At 43.6% G+C, this 17,561-nt stretch overlaps 1 long non-coding RNA gene across 1 annotated transcript; it reads right to left on the bottom strand.

Moving 5' to 3' along the window:
• Positions 1-784: 784 nt before the first annotated feature.
• Positions 785-2,629, bottom strand: LOC142591279 (uncharacterized). The gene is made up of 2 exons (XR_012830433.1): positions 1,715-2,629; positions 785-882 (listed from the first exon to the last, which is right to left on the bottom strand). It is a non-coding gene; the product is annotated as an uncharacterized LOC142591279 (long non-coding RNA).
• Positions 2,630-17,561: the final 14,932 nt, after the last annotated feature.

Below are 17,561 nucleotides of genomic sequence, written 5' to 3'. Positions count from 1 at the left end.
GTGAGGGTGTTTTTCACGTGAATAGGATGATTAAATAAATATATGAAGATGTCAAATACACGAAGAAATACGCATAAGTTAAAGATTTTGTAAATGTGGTATTTATATGTTTTAAAACTAAATACAATGCTGGAACACTTTATCCTATGCAATGGGCAAGTATCATCCCCTTACAAAAATTTTTAGTAACATTTTATAAACCGTCTTTAGACAAATGTTACTAGAACCTATCGACATTCTATAAACCGTCTTTAGACACCGTAACAACTTCCTAGTAACCTCCTACCGACTATTGGCCACCGATATTGAATTGAAAGTATAGATATAAAATGTCGATAGAATTCTTACCGACTGCTTATTATCTTATGTCGTTAGAAAGTGTCAACTGTGAAGCGACTATTTATTGACCACCTTTATACATTCTAACAACTTGCTAGTAACATCCTGTCGACTATTCGCCACAGATAGTTGACAGGATGTTACTAGGAAGTCATTAGGATGTATAAAGGTGGTTAATAAATAGTCGCTTCATAGTTTTTAGGAAGTACATAAAAATTTTATTCAGAGGTAACTACTTTTGCAATTATGTATTGCAAAAATAAGCTTTGATTATCTCTGAATAAAATTTTTATTTGCTTCCTAAAAACTGTGCTGCGACTACTTATTAACCATCTTTATATATCCTAACGACTTGCTAGTAACATCCTGTCAACTATCTGTCTGTGGCGAATAGTGATTGCCAAGTGGCTAGGTGTGGCATGCAACAGAAGAAGACAGGTTTCCATTTGTGCTTGAACACATCCATTTAATATCCCCAGGCTAGTAAGGAGGACGAGTTCTCCAGCTGCCCTGGAAGTAGGCTGAAATGTTGCGTTGTGTAGTCTAGAAAAGAGAAGAAAAAAGGCAATATATTAGTTTTGCTACAGTGACATTGCAACACACCATGCATCTGTTTCTTAAAAAGGAAGTGCACAAGAGACAAGCTTTCGACCCTGTGAGCTCTAAACATCTCCACTTGTTTTGTGCAAAGTCCTAAAAATGCATGAAATGACTGAATTAGTGCATTAAAGCTGGGAGCGTGAGGATGTGCGTAACACCAACAGATGCATGACACATAAACTCTATCATACCAATTGTCATCTACAAACAAAAGCTGTAAATCAACTTCAGTTTAATGAACTTCGATATTCGTATTGTGACCAGTACATGGAAGTTTCATGTGTGAATTATCTTAGGAAAGGCAAGGTGCCAGTCATAACTGTGCTGCAGCTTTGCTTGGGCACAGGTACATAGAAGAGTTGACTTTTGTGTTGCACTTAAAACCACGAAATGATACAAGCAACATGTAAGCAGTTGAACAGGCATTACGGACGTTCTACAGCAAGATTAGAAAATGCCTTTGCTGTGCAGGCAGACATTGTCAAAATGAGCTTGTTACTAAACATGTTAGCTTTCCACAAGACAGGATATTATATTATCAGTGCATTCATATGACCAGGGCCTCTATCACAAAAATACATATGCCAACAGTAATGACAATTTTCTAGTTATGGTGACAGAGCTTGCATTATAATATGCTATTATAATCAGGTTAATAGCTATATTAGCAGGAAAGAAAGGAGTATGCCCTAAGATAGCACTGAAATTGCCATGAAAGGAGTTTTGTTGAAAACTGCACAAAGAATATTAAGATGCTTCTTTGTGACACACATACCTACTATGGTGTTGACCTTCTTGGAATCCAACGGATCCTTCTGTGGAAGGCATTTGACAGCCGCCCAAAAAAGGACCTCCCTTCAACGTCTTCTATTGAAAAAGGAGCTTTAAGGAGGTCCTCCGCGAAGTGAAAGCCTGAGTTGTTAGCAACCAGGCACAGCCTCTTCAGCATGTCCTTTTCAACGTATACACCGTCACCGATGTTTACCTGTGAAAGAATACAACAACCACAGATTCATTTTATACACGTTTGATCAAGGAATGGTTAGGAAGTAGGGTAAGGTTTGCAAAAACGAAAGTCGCTGCTTCTCGTTGATTCGGTTTAAAGAACAAAGCAGCCTTACGTATACCATACATGCATTGTACTGAGCTGTGTACTTTTACGTAAGACTAGAAAGTATTGGGAACTTCAATGCGAAAGAAAGACATGCATCTGCCTAGAACTAAGCAAATGTGTGCCACCCTTTGACACAGAGTGAGATCTGGTGCTGTTTTAGTGATTAGCAGACATTGAAAGCTTCAAGCCTCATCGAGTATTGGGCCAAGCTGTGCTCGATTAGTGACGCACAAGTGCTCGAGAACTATCAAACAAGATGCAATTGTCTTCAAATACAATTCTGACTTCCCCTTGCAGACATGCAGTTTTCAATTTACTGACTGCACTTGGGTGTAAAGATTTTGTCTGACAGAGTGAATAAACCACATACACAAGCAGCATTTTCATAGTTAGCATAGTCTTTAATAGGTACTGATACCTTCAATTTAGAAAGCCCTGTATATTGGGCCTCATCAAACTAATTTCACAAAAGGTTTGTCAAGGTAGAAGCATAGAACTTTAGTCATTAGAAGACAGGTGAAATGAGTTAATTATTGCAATTATTACTGAAAATTAAATTTTAGACTGCTCATCCCAATGAGAAATTGATGCAAGCAGTTTGTACATGCCACATAAGCATTTAGATATCAAAAATAGGCATTAGAGAAAACCTTCCTTTAGAGGTTATTTAGTACAAGCCGCCATGCCCTCGAGGAGACATAACTTCTTTTTCTGTAGGCAGAAAGATGCTCGAGTATTTTATTGACACATATATGTGCCCATGCATATATGTCATCTCTGTTGTAAACCTTTTTTTCATGTACATGCAAGGTGTGTTTATAACATCTCATTGTGCACAAAATTTACGTAATAATTTAAAGACCGCGATTTTGTAGCGATGGTATTCCTTTTCGCTATTCGTTAGTGGGCTGACCGACGCCCCGGCCCGTGCTACGTACTGCAGCTGCCGGCCGTTAGCGGTGGGCGAGAAGAGTGATATAGAATCGTGGGGTAAGTATCGCTACAAAATCGCAGTCTTTAAATTATTACGCACTGCCGTAACCTACGATTGCAAGAGCTGACATCTCGTTATTAAGATTTGGTTGGTCTGTCTTTCTTAAAGGCCGGCGTCTGATTGAAATGTCTAGATTAAAAATGCACCTCGTTATTGTATTATCGGCCTATATCCGCTCTGCAACATAGAAGACAAATACGCGAAGACACTCAAGAACATAAACAATACACACAGGTTCTCGCGACGCGGACCTCCAAACCGAACTATATACATACAAAAATCTTCATACAAGCTTCTATGTGCTTAAGCGTCAAACATAGCAATCGTGTGTCAACGCGCGAAGCCCATGATACATCGACGCATACATTACACATGTACTATACTTGCGGGAATGCCTATATAGCGAATAACTTCTTGCCAGGAAACTACCGAACGAACACCAACTTTCAATGTGTTTTCATAATTGTGTGCCCATTCAGGCATAGCAATCAAGGCGGGTAGCAGAATGTAAGTACGCTGTAACATCAGAGGAAGCTTTCGTGAAATTGCTTGCTAAATGTGCACAGCAACATGGCTAACATACGATAGGAAAGCGCTTTGCTCTAGCTAGTTACACAATGCTCATTACGTAAATCATAAGCTTCAAGAATGCGCGCAAGCGCCAAACTTGCTTACCTTTCAAGACTTGGCAAACGCTCCTTCGTCTAACAGGTAGAGAGGCACCGACGTTTCTCTGGCGCAAGCACTGTAGAACTTCCGATGAACTCCAGCTCTACAAAAGCACAACCTTTAACAGTCTTCCAAACACTACGATTCGAAGCCCCAGTACCAGACTTTTCACGAGAGCGCGGGCAGGCAGCTTGGCAGAACAAAGGCAGCTCGGACGGGCGCTGTACTAGGGCACTCACTGACGACACTGGTGGATCGCTCGAAACACACGGCGAACTAATGGCGTTACACGAGTCCGGAGGGTTCGGGATGGTTACTGCACACGACAAGGAGCACGTTTTGTCTAGGCACTTCTAAAATATAACTCAAATACCACCTTACTGCAAGGAGCATTCACTACAACCAACGTGGTGTGTCGACCAAACAGATACTGCAGTAGCGCCACTCTGCGGTTTTTTAGAAAAATGTATCTTAAATGAAAAAATTGCGTGTTTTTTTCCTAATGACATTTGATAGAGTCCTTTAATATATTTGTTTGGTCCAAAAGTGTGTACTTTGTACTTTTTGATACGAAGTTTAAGGAAATGTATATATAATAAAAACTAAGCGGATGTTGCCTTCAAGATTCGCAATTGCTTCAGGCGCATGCAGGTTGCAAAAGCACGGCCTTCGAGATCAGACATTGTCACTCAAAGGAAGCCGTAGTGGGAGGCGGAGAGGCATTAGGCCCAAATCGTTGGGTTTACAGTACCTAGGTAGGCTTCCTTATTTATAAAGAACATACGGGGACTTCAGCCGAACCATGAGCGAGCTATACAGACACACGCGGTACGATTCGGTGTCCGATCCGATGTGCGGCGCTGCATGCTACGGCATGAGCGGCGCGTAAGCTCCGCCCACATCCAGCTCCCCAGCTTGAGTTCATATCCACGTCGAGAAACGCTATATAAACAACTGTGCACAACACTGCTTCGCTTTACGCGAACGCTGTCGATAAAATTATGCCCCTGTGAGTGACAGAACACTTCATGACGGCGCGTTGTCCACTGACGGCTCCGCTAAAGCCAGCGATAGGGCCGGTAGGCATAGCTAGGCGGACGTTGCAGCCGACGGCGCTTGCGATCCAGCCCGAGCTCGTCGAAGAGTGCTTATTTTTGCCAAAACAATTAACACTGTACACTTAGGTCGGCCGTAATTAAATACAATTGGTTTACTTGACGCAGTCGTTGCGAAGGGCAAACGTGCAAGCGAAGCGAGCGGCCTCGCTCAGATGGTCGGTGTGTCATGTCTGCTCGCGAAATGCCCTCGCGTCGCGGCTCCCGATCTCACCAGTAGCTTAGTGCTACTGTACAAGGCGCTGGTTTGCATAACAGGCACACGTTCGAGATAATTTTACTGAACTGGTAACTATTTCATGTCAGAAACAAACTGCAGCAGGCAAGGAAAAAGAATAACTGCGAGAAACCGGCCAGCCAGCATCGCCTCCGTGGAGGGAACGTCAGAGAACGTCACATGCCAGCCGCGCTGCCATTGGCTGCGACCAGACGACGGTGCAGTTGTCGGACGCGTCGGACGATGAAAATCTGCCCGGTTTGTCGCACGCCGGACGTCCGATCCGGCGCTTCGGCACGGCAAAACACCTCGATTCGGGCTGCAGTTTCGGCGCGTCGGACGCCGGATCGGACACCGAATCGGACCGTGTGTCTCCCGCTTTAGTTGGCGAACACGAGCCGATCAGCGCGCCGTCCGTGCAGCTCCATCTAGTGCTATGGTGCATGGCCTACGGGCTTCTTTGACACCTACTGAGCACAAATTCATGATCACCGCTCATATACACGCTTCCCATGGCACTAGCTGTCGTGTTTTCGAGAATACGTGCCCTCATCTTGAATTGGTGAGACCATATTTCCTCTTAGCGTCCGGTATTAGAAGCAATTTTTTTCTATGAACATTCTACTATCATCTGTTACTAGGAAGTTGATTAAAAATTAGAAAAACAGTTACTCTGCAAAAAAACATTTTTTTAAAAGCAGCCAGTCTTTGCATATTCATTTATAGTTCAGATGCTGTTATATGTTCATTTTTCACTAAATCATTTTTAACAACTTTCTAGTAACCAGTGTTACTAGAAAGTTGATTGAAAATTGTGGAAATTTACACCTGTCCATGAAACAAGACTGTCTTGCACCAGCCATGTTCACTGAATAATTATAACCTTATTGAATAATATTCATGCATGTTTTGTAACTTGGGTTATGTACTTTAAGAACATAATTATTTTTATTGACTTCCTATTGAATCGTGTTTCTAAAAAGTTAAGATAGTGTGTCTTAACTTTCTAGTAACTTTCTTTTTACATACTGAAGTTAGAAAAGAAGTAACCAACTTTCTTTTGACAAACGTTACTAAAAAGTAAAAGTCAATAGGATGTTACTAAAGTTGATAGGATGTTGATAAAAGTTCTAAAGAAAGTAAGGAAGCATTTTTGTATGGGTCCAATCAACTTGCTTTGGCCTTACAAAAGTCAAAACCCTAATGCCATGGAATAAGTTTGTTTATCTACTACACCTGCCGTTCACGAGTTCTGCCGAAATGCTGCCAGCAGCTCATGCAAATACACAATGTGACACGATTAAGAAAGAGTGTTATTTATTTTTTAATTTTTTTACATTTGCCACCAGCCTTGCAACCAGGCCTAGGTTAGACAAAAACGTCACGACCTTTGGCGTTTCTCGTAATAAAAATGATGAACCGAGGTGTTCGCCGAGAGAAGTAGGGCGCAAACGGCAGTGGTGAGGTTGACGATTATTTCTTTCATTTCCTTCCAGTGTATGTGTCAAAATGCAAATTCATACACGCGCCTTTTGCACCCACATGCTTTCGTCGACACATGCTGCTCCACGTCACATACGTGACCATCATCTGAAAGAACTTGGCGTTTTCACAAGAGACGAATGCCAGCCGTTGTCGCCTAATAACAATAAAATACAGTGGTGGGGACCTGCAAAGTAGAACATCCTTCTTGTGCAGAAAGACTGTGATTCCATTCCACCTACGCGCAAGTAAAACTATGCATTTTGTTGGCTCGCCCAGGTGCTATGGGGTAGGTAGGCTCGATTCGCGTTTATTTTACGTGCCGATGCCAACTCGCGAGCACCGCTTATCACGTGCCAAGGGTGCACGAAAGTGAGGTCGCTCTCCTTGATCACATTCGCAAAGGCTCAGCTCAAACACGAGGGTGGTTGTCGAATACATGACTTTGAGCGTCATCGTCGGGATCGGAATGCCAAGCACCTCATTACATCGTTAATTATGTGTGAGACTTCCATGAATTTCAAGCAGAACGTGAAGTGTTGGTAGTTGGACTAATGCAAAAGGATTTAAGTTTCCGCGAACGTACTGGATATTTTGGACAGAGATACATCGGAGTCTCATCAAGTAAATGCGTGATATAGGATTTCAGTGTGAGCGGTGATGCGCTTGGATTGGCATTGGGTGTGGCTGAGTGTGAGCCGCTCGGGTCGAAGCACAGCCCACTGCGCCCTCGTTTAAATTCAACTTAGGCATTGTCATTCTGTTGTCTTACGACATGCTCTTCTATATTCCAGGAACAAGTGGAGAGGGCCTCTTTCATCGTCATCATCGGCCTATGCTTTAGCTCACTGCATGACGAAGGCCTCTTCCAGCGAACTCCTATTATCTTTGTTTTGGATAGCTATTACAACTAGCGCCTGCCCCAATTTCTTAATTTCATTAACCCGTGTATTCTTCTGGCGTCTTCGACTGCGCTTCCCTTCCCTTGGCACCCACTCTGCAACTCCAATGGATCATTGCTTATTTACCCTGCGCATAGCTTGGTGTCCACAGTTCAATATTTTCCCCCCTAATGTCAACTTCAATATCGGATATCCCCGTTTGCTCTCGGATCCACTCCGATCTTTTCCTGTCTCTTAACGTTACGGCTAACATTGTTCGTTCCAGCGCTCTTTGCGCGTTCCTTCAGTTGTTCTCCTACTTTTGTTAACCTCCAAGGTTCGGCCCAACATGTTAGCCCATGCAGAATTCAGTGACTTTGCTCTTTTCTCTTCAAAAACGGAGGTAAAATGCAAGCCAATGTTTGATGACGGCCGTAGTGTGCACTCCAACATTTGTTATTGCTCTGTAAATTTCCTTCTCATGATGAGATGTCCCCTGTTAGTAAATGACCTATATATTCAAGAAGCGCTCACTGAATTGGATGCAGTGTTTCCTTGAATGACACATTTATTGATCGGCAATTATTTAATTAATCTGGAAATGTTTTTCTTTTTTGGCACACAACGCCACTCGAAATATAAAAAGCGCTCCCGCACTGGAGCGGGTACCCTATAAGCTCGCGCGATAGTGACATGCGCTAATGTAGAACTGGAGCTCTGAAATGAAACGGCTAAATTATTGCCGTCCTACACTAGCAAATGTCTGTGTTTTAGAGATGCCTAACCGGTTATTAATACCTGTTCATGCATTATATGGCAAGCTATTCGAACGTCAAAAAAAAAAAAACACGGACACATTTACAGACAAAACAATGCATGCGGATATTGCGGGTTACCCGTATCGCTCAAATAGATGATGTGCCACGTAACTTGAGCCAAGAATTGAAAAATGAAAGGAGCATCAGACGCGAATATAACCGAATGCATACTATTCACAATAGCCTATAGTAACTCAGGAAATTTTTGGTTTTCCACATAACACACTAAGTAAGTTTAATTTAGCATTTTCTTTCATTATTGTCTGAGGACCCGAAGTACGATAAGCAGACTTGCAGAGCACTTTCAGAAACCTCTGATCGAATTATTCCCTGTAAGATACGTCTCACGCAGTCCTTTATTTTTCCCTGGTTACAAATAAAGCCCCCGAAATATGAATAAGGCCACATGATGGGGCGCTTGCGCAGTGGTGTCGGGCTACTCTTAAGCGTGCGTTCGGTGCACAAGGTCGGCTGCATCGTGACTGAAGGCAGGGAGGCGCCAGGGTGCTATGATTGCTGTACGCACTTGGGCCGGCGGCTGCCGTCGGATGACGGCGCAAACGCGTGCTGCTGGTCGAGCGCTGCCGAGGAGATACAGAACACCCTGCCGCTTCCCCGTTGCCAGTCACGATGCAGCGGACCGCTTCAAGTCAGCGCTTTGGGTTTCATTTACGTAGGGTGCAAGTATATATATATATATATATATATATATATATATATATATATATATAAAGCCATAGCTGCGCCCTTTGTACACTACAGAGAGTGTTATACAGGTGCCGTGCCATGCAAAGCCAAGGACGAACTCCCGTTGCATCCGTGCAAATATATATATATATATATATATATATATATATATATATATATATATATATATATATATATATATATATATATATATATATATATATATATATATATATATATATATATATAAAGCCATAGCTGCGCCCTTTGTAAACTACAGAGAGTGTTATACAGCGAAATCGACTTTTGTCGCGGTGCCGTTGCTCGAATGCAACGGGAGTTCGGCCTTGGCTTTGCATGGCACTGCACCTATCGGGCTCGCTCCTGGCCAACCAGGTGGCGGTTACTTGACCGTTTTCCCTCTTCACGGGAAGTGAATCAAGCACAGTTCTGCTGCGTGTTGTCTCACCTAGGTACGAAAGTTGAGGTGTTATCCGGGCTATTTGCATTATATTACTTTCCAATCACTCAAAAGGGAAAAACACTAATACACCCAAACTGCAGCACGGGGCTACAAAGTTCACCAGAAGTTTCGGCACTAACGTAATACTATTTGTTGCCAGTTTAAAAATAGTTAGCTTGGTTTTTTTAAGCATATACCCGAGTCAGCAAAGCGAGTACTTCAGCCGTGGACTCGGGGTCCGTTGTTCGCACTGCAATCCGACTAACACGTATTTTGCCAAGAAAAAAGCTAAGATATTCCTTTAAAATTCATTCATTTCTCTATAGCCGCGGTACTGAAAGCCACAAATGGAATAAAGAGTGTCAAAGTTGCATTCAACTAAAAAACAAATTGTTTGTTGTTTATTACTTACCTTTGTACCATGCAATTGAATTATTTGTTAACAAATGTTGTATCCTATTGATCTTTTTAACATATTAGAGGCTCTCATTTAATTACGTCTGTCACGTGCATTATACAGTAAACCCTCAGTTGTACGAACGTCGGTTTATCGAATATTTCAGAATAACGAGTTTTTTAAAAATCTCCGGCAGTTTTCTTATAGATTCTATGCAAAAATGTTTCACTTAAACGATTTTCGGAACAGTCAATATTTCAGTTTAACGAACTCGCTCAAAGGACCAAGGCTTATTTTTAACGAAGATTTGGGCCCCGCACTGCAGGCGAAACCGATGCCCGCGCTCATCAAACCACCGCTCCAGCGACAATGTAACGTCGCTGGCGCTACAGCGCCCCTGGGGCAAAGCGGCGGCGCAGAAAACGAACGGCAATGAGACATGGCCTCCGAGATTGCCCGCACAACACGAGCAAGCATGTAATTTCGGAGGCCATGAACAAAGTAACATCGCTGGCACTTACAAATCCGCCAGAGCAAATCGGCGATATGTCACACCACAAACCACGTGGTGTGTTTTTTCCCGACCAGCTAGTCCTGGCATGGTCGTCATCTCTTTCTTTCCAGTCTCGTCGGTTGCGCGTGTGCACACAAAGACAGCATTATAACTATTCTCAACCTTGTACTTGTTGATATGTACAAATTCCATTTCACACATTTTTAACCCTATGGATGACATGTCTTTTGCTCCATGAACTGCACTTCAAACTTTTGACTCTGTATGCCATGTCTAACGTTGGTCTAGGGAACATTCAGTTTAGTGAACTTTCAGTTAAGTGAACTACATCCTTCGGTCCCTTGAAGTTTATTCAAGTGAGAGTTCACTGTATTATTAATGTAATGATGTGTTTGTCACAGTTACATGAAAGTACTACTATCTGACAGATCAGAGCACAAAGAAATGACCCTCATATACAGAGCATATTACAGTTGGCAGTCTTTACGCTGCAAGTTGCCGGTGCTGTGATCTGTACTGTGCGGTTACGTTACCTCTATTCGTGCCTGTCGCAGGTGGTTGAAGACTTGCTGTGGTGCCTTATAACTCCCAATCTGCACAGGAGTTCTTTACGCGTTTGCCTGGTAATATTCATTTTCGTATCCGTATCTTCAATCACACAAGCCAGTGTGGGAGTGGAATTCAAGAAATATTAGGCGTTTTATTTTTATATTTATTTCTTCAATTTAATTAAGAGTGCTCACGCTGTTTTATTTATCAGCGCTGTGACCTCTGCACTGTGGTGGAACATTACCTTCTAGGTAGTCGGAATTCTTTGTCAAACTGGTTTTCAAGTTTTTATACACAGCTTCTTCCCAGAAAAGAACGTCAAGTTGACTTCTACTGAACAATTTATAGGTAGTATCGTGGCTTCCGGCACGCATTCACCACTGCGTTGGATTGGTGTTGCTTCAAGCATCATGCATACGGCACCGTACAAGAGTATGCTCTGCTCGCTCGAGCATCAACGTTACGACGCGTCAAATCGTATTTGTAATGACATTATCACGGCTTAACGCATCCAACTTTCATAAGCTTCCTGTGGGTAAGCATTGAACTTAGTCACATAGCGGCATCGCTGCGTGCGCCCGTAGGGAGCGATGTCTGCATCGATAACAAAAATTTAACGCAGCTCGCTGTTTCAGCGGCATACTACCTTGGATACTGCAACATAGACGGTACTTGGTCCCCGAACGGTTTTTGTCGTACGCCTAGACACGGAAGGTAACGCTCAATGAATACTTTTATTGCGATAACAATTATATAGACACTCCAGGCGCAGTTCTGCTGTCGCTGTCATATTCCGTTAAAGTTCGAGGGCGATAGCAGCATCGCCGCGCGCCCTACGCCGTAAGTGCGAGTGAAAGCGTGCAAGGGGAGCCCACGATCGCGGCTGAATCTCGCCCGCGCAAAACGGAGGAAAGCGGAGACGAAGCGCGAGTGGAAGGAAGGGGGAAAGAGGGTGTAGGAAAGGGGCGTCGTTCTACTCCGGCTGCAGCTGCGTGTGTGGTGGTAGGCCGCGGTTGCGCTGCCATATCTTCAGCGCGGTGTACGTTGGGAACAGAATCTAGGCATAGAGAAAGAAATTCAAACAGTAGCGGACACTCGGCGAAAACTGACAACAGGAAACGCGTCACGGCTAGTGTTAATCCCATCCGTTAGTTGACGCGAGCATCGGAAAAAAAAGAATGTCAAATAAAGGTGCAGACAACGTTTTTTTTTTATTCTTTCTTCTCGCTAAAACTAAAAAGTTTTGGGTATAAATGAACTGATACATTGCAGCTTATTCTTCTTGCGTCACCTAGCAACAAGCTAACCGCACGCCAGGCGCGACAGATGTATTTGTCATGTGACAGTCAATTCACCGAAGCCAGCGAGACCGGTGCGCGCCTGTGAAATTCGCTTGTTCGGCGACCCGTCTCCTTTGGATGTAGCGTGTTTGTTGGGCTCCCGGTGTTTTCTGGCCTTCCTTCTGCACTTCGACACGGCACCGCTGCACTACTGGACTACAGCAAGGTGAGGAATCTTGTTTGACAGTCTGCGACGCATTTCAAGCAACTTTGGCTTTTACGCACGCAACCGAGACTTGTGACGCAGTTCGCGAAAAACAGCTCGGCCGTCCTGGCGTGTTTAATTTGAGGTGATGACTCGTACTGGGAGATGTTTGCGACGCTTTATTTGAGCCCCAACATTATTACAAGTTGTTTCGGTAGTTTTTGGATGCGCTCGCCGCTCCCGGCTTCGTGACGCAGTTAGTGAAAAGCAGATCGACCGTGTGCCGCACTTTCGCGTGTGTTGTATCTTACTGGGTCTAGTTTGTGACGCATTCTCCCAAAATCATTGTAATTAATTTCGTTACTTTTTGGGATAGCTTTGAGGCACACTCGCCGCGCATGGGGTTGTGACGCAGCAAAATAAGCAAGGCAGTCGTGGTGACAGTTAGTTTGGCGTGTACTGAATCTTAGACAAATGTGTGATGTTTTCTATGACCCCGCAACATAGACCTTCTTTCGATACTCACGCTTGTCCAATACGCGGTTAGCGATTGCCACGAGTGATAACGCGATTGTGTTTCTTGCGCCGGCGGAACTCGCAAAAGACAACGCGAAGGGGCTCAAAAACCCAAAACCCGAAAATGCTGTCTTCTGGACGACTGAAAACAGTCTTTGCACCCAAGCATTTTTCTTGAGTGCTAGTAGAAAGCATTCTGCGACCGTCTAGCATAGTCTGGCTAAGAGCCTGTGTTGTAGCCACACCTGTGTATGTAGCGTACTATCGCCATGTTTGTAAAAGCCAACTGATTTTGTTTGGAATGTCGCCTATTCACCACTTTCACACTTTTACTCTTTACACGCACTATGTTATAATGTCTAAATACCAAAATGACACATTCTTGAAATTTACTTCTTTCAGTTGATGCCGCCAGGAGGAGGTTCATACGGGAACTAGTGTTGCATACCTGATGTCACTACGTCGGATGCACGCACAAAATGACCGGAACGAGCATTTATACAGAGCGAAATAAATATTCCTTCATTTATAACGCGACTTGCGTCTACTTTATTAAATTGCACGATGCACAGCTTAGATGGAGGCTTGGCAAGATCGTTCGCAATCATTTTAACTGAAACGATTCCGCACTAAGAATGGGCGCGATTGAGTAGCAGACGTAGAAGAAAAGAAAAAAAAGTAGCGCAGCCGGCGTTGCCCGCGCCACCGAGCGTTCAAAATGCGCGGGCCCAAAACCGAAACTGGAAGGAGTTTATCCCTTCCGCTTCGTGCGCTACAGTAGATTCAGGGTTCTAAGGGAGTGTCCGCTCTTGTTGAATGACTTTCGCCATGGTCTAGGTGCGTTAAGGACACGTACCTTTGTCCGTGCTGAGTGTTCTCGGCGCTCAGTTTGCGTTAGAGCGACAGATAGTCACTTCGCTCGCTGCTGCTGCTGCGCTTCTTCACGCCAGCGCATTGACAGCTTGTGTCTGCGATTCAACTGTCTTGTGTTCATATTTTGCTGTGCGCACTGACACCTTGCTAGTTACCTTAGGTAGCGAGCGAATGTTTACAAGTTGATATGGCCGACAAACGTACTACCCTTACTTCGTATGGCTGTCTGCTAATTTGCTATTGTAATCAAGGCTTCAACTTTTCTGGTCATCGAAAGGCGACTTTCATGTCATCGCGCTATAAAAACACAGCAGGACATGCTGCTAGGCTAGTTGGTGCTTATCTAATGCATGGTGTAGCGCAAGAATGCAACCATGGGCCATAGACACACAGAACACGTCAGAGGCGTTACTAACACCCTTGTTAAAAGGAACCCGCCGTGGTTGCTCAGTGGCTATGGTGTTGGGCTGCTGAGCACGAGGTCGCGGGATCGAATCCCGGCCACGGCGGCCGCATTTCGATGGGGGCGAAATGCGAAAACACCCGTGTGCTTAGATTTAGGTGCACGTTAAAGAACCCCAGGTGGTCGAAATTTCCGGAGTCCTCCACTACGGCGTGCCTCATAATCAGAAAGTGGTTTTGGCACGTAAAACCCCAAATATTATTATTGTTAAAAGGAACTCGGCGACGACATGTAGACCTTTTGCAATGGGTGCACGTGTCAGCCACAATCGGCATGCTACGAAGGGCATTTATGAAAGCCCACAAAACAATTTACAAGATTCGAAAAAAAGACGCGCAGTCGTCTTTCTTCAAGCTTTTAGCGTGCTCCATCACTCGATCATTAACGCAGTGGCCGTTTGCCCTACATAAAGCTTTCCACAAGTCATGGACATTTCACATACCAACCCCGGGGCGCATTGTGCACAGTGCTTTGAGTGCTTCACTTGGCAGCCTGGCATAGAGGTGCGCATGATGCAGCGACACAGTTTGGCCAATTTGTTGCGATCGGAGAAACGGACTGGCACTCCGTAGCTGTTGGCCACTTGTTTCAAGCTGTGCTTCATCTTGTGCACGCATAGGGCACAACTTCACATATATTCAATTTATTGAATATATGTGGCCGCTTTTAACTTCCGCTGCAGCGTTCCGGCACGGGCGCTAAGACAAAACGGGAAAATCGAGGAACAATAATAATAAAAAAACAAGTGCATTTAAAGTGTTATATGTAGTGCAGCTCAATGCCTTTCAACAAAGTTGTTAGTAGCCCCCATGACGTGTTTGGTGTGCCTCTTCTTTGCGGTTGTGTGCAGCGTTACATCATTTTAATAGTAAAACAGGTACGGTTGGTTAAACACTACCCTCCGCTCAAGCCGCGATGCTCCCCCTCAACTTTTACTCCGTGCGGCCGTCGTTATCTCCCGCTCCTTCGAACGGTGATGCTAGCGTTGCCCACAAACGTCCTATTATAACCTAGAACGTTCCTGCAACTGATTTTGACTATTCTAAGTTCTAGCAACATGCCATCTAGATGACTGTTAAATGAAATTTTATTCTAACTGGCCTGTTTTATCTAGCCACAATAAAACATCTATACTTCCTTATAAAGCGTGGGCGTTCAATCACAAGTTATCCGCAGTTGCTCTCTACCCTAGGCTATGTCACAACTGGCAATGATTATCTTGTTCAAGCCCAGCGTTTTTTCACGAGAGATGACACACTGTGTTCCTGAATCACGCCAGCATTGTTATTGGCTTCACTACCCTAGTTCTAGTCATCTGACGGTGGCAGCTACTTTCGAGGGCATTATTACTCAGGGACTCCTGGCATGTCTGTGGATCCGTTAGCAAGCCAGCGCAGTTCCCCAACCTTCCTTTGAAAACAAAGCCATCTACTGTATTTGCAAGTGGAAGCAATAGAAGGCCATCTTTGATTATTAAAATTCTTGTCGAAGGAACAGTAAACAGAAAGAACATAATCTAAAGTACAGGAAGTCGCAGTAGCCTTTGTAAGTGGGCCAAAACAAATATGCAGATACTGCAGATGAAAGTGCTTCCAGCTGATCGGGATATAGTTGCTCTGAGAGCTTTGCTACTTGCTTAAGATTGACTAGACAAAAGCTCATACGAGCGAAAAAACTGAGAACCCGAAATGGTCTCAAAATGTGAATTTTTTAAAACGCAGCCACCGAAGGTCATCCGAGCTCTGTCTCTAGAATATAACAAATTCACCTTGCCGTCGTGATGAATTTACCGTCTCGCCAGCGGAAACGAATGCTGTTCTTGATGAAGGACGTAATAGTAGTCTACGTTGGGTGCTATCGGTCTTGGTGGTATTTTCGATACTGTTTCTACGCCTTTATCAAGCTGTCTACAAAAAATATTCAAGCATGTCTTGTCAGCAGCACTCACCTATGAAGGCTGATATAAAACTTTCCAAGTGGATAAAAGACCTTCAAGATAAATATTTGGCCGCCATGATAAACTACTTTTTGAAAATCAGCAACCACGAAATGTGCCTTGCTAAGCTCAGAAACTTTGCCTCTACAAAACACCGGCTTTGCATTTCCACGCTAACCCATTGCGACAAGGCGGTACTAATCAGTGTGTTTTCAGTGCTGGTTAACAGTTAACGACAAATACTGCATAAAAAAGTTGAGAACCGGGCGAGTTGGATTACGTTCGGGTATGCTATTTGCGCTGCTACATCATGAATGATAACGATTATACGGATTTCCACAGAAAAGAAAGGGTCAGGCTAATGAGTTTCGAGATCTTTCTGTTTTTTCTAACAAAGCGAAGAGACCATGCATGCGAGAACAGCAACGAACCGGCGGTGCAGTTTGTAATCTTTTAATCCCCTTCTAACTACTTATGCAGAGCAGCATGTCAATAAAGAGCTTCTTTCTCTCTATGTCCTTCTCTCTCTCTCTCTCTCTCAGCTTATAAGCCAAATTCTAAAGCCTAGACTTTCCGCTTTATTTTTTACGCTAACAATCTTCCTTTTACCGCCAAATTGGTGCACACTGAATTTTGTAAGTATGCATCATTAGAATGAACCATCTTAGTGTTTTTCAAGCGCGTAACCAAGTTCCACTCCTGCTCTAAGCCTTCTACACACAAAAAAAATTACAACGGTGAATGTATTTTTTTCTGGAACCACTGTACCCATTTCGATTACGCGTGTTGCACTTGAAAAGCAAAATTAGTCTAGCGAGTGGGTGAAGCGGTCTTTTACTCAAGCCGTCAACCTTTTTTTAGTAATAGTTGAAAATCGCAAAACTACAAAAATGAGGAGTGCAGAGTTTACAATTCTTTATCAATCATAAACAATGCGAAATATTCTGTAAAGTGCATCTAGTAACACCATATAAAGCCTACAAACCACTTCAAGCTATACCAAAGATTTATGAGGAGGACACTTGCACAACCCTCTCACACACAGTAGTGATTCCATGTACGCTGCACATTCATATATAAATTTTGACCGCCTTATATGTCCTAGCTTTGTTGTTTAGAAAAGGCCACATCTCTTTTTGGCGCAGGGTTACCGAGTTATTAACTTCATGCTTCATATTCGCGCTAAGCAAGTAATCTCCGAGAACGTGTGTAAAACAATTCACGCTCTAAACAAAAGTTCTATTTTCGGCATTTGCTAAAACAAGCTTTCCTCGCTCAAATACAAAAAAAGACATTATTTAAATCTGCCGTAAGGCTGTCGGATAAAAGCGTTTTTGCGCTTCACATGTACCATTTGAGCAGGCGAAATCGGAGTTGGTGCTGAGCTGAAGCGTCCTCTTAAGTTCGAATATTCGCATTTAAAATATTCGCTGAGTCGAATTCTGAATG

This window comes from Dermacentor variabilis, chromosome 8 (genome assembly GCF_050947875.1).
Source record: "Dermacentor variabilis isolate Ectoservices chromosome 8, ASM5094787v1, whole genome shotgun sequence".
In the NCBI taxonomy this organism is placed as follows: Eukaryota; Metazoa; Arthropoda; class Arachnida; order Ixodida; family Ixodidae; genus Dermacentor; species Dermacentor variabilis.
This window is presented reverse-complemented; position numbering and strand designations above follow the sequence as displayed.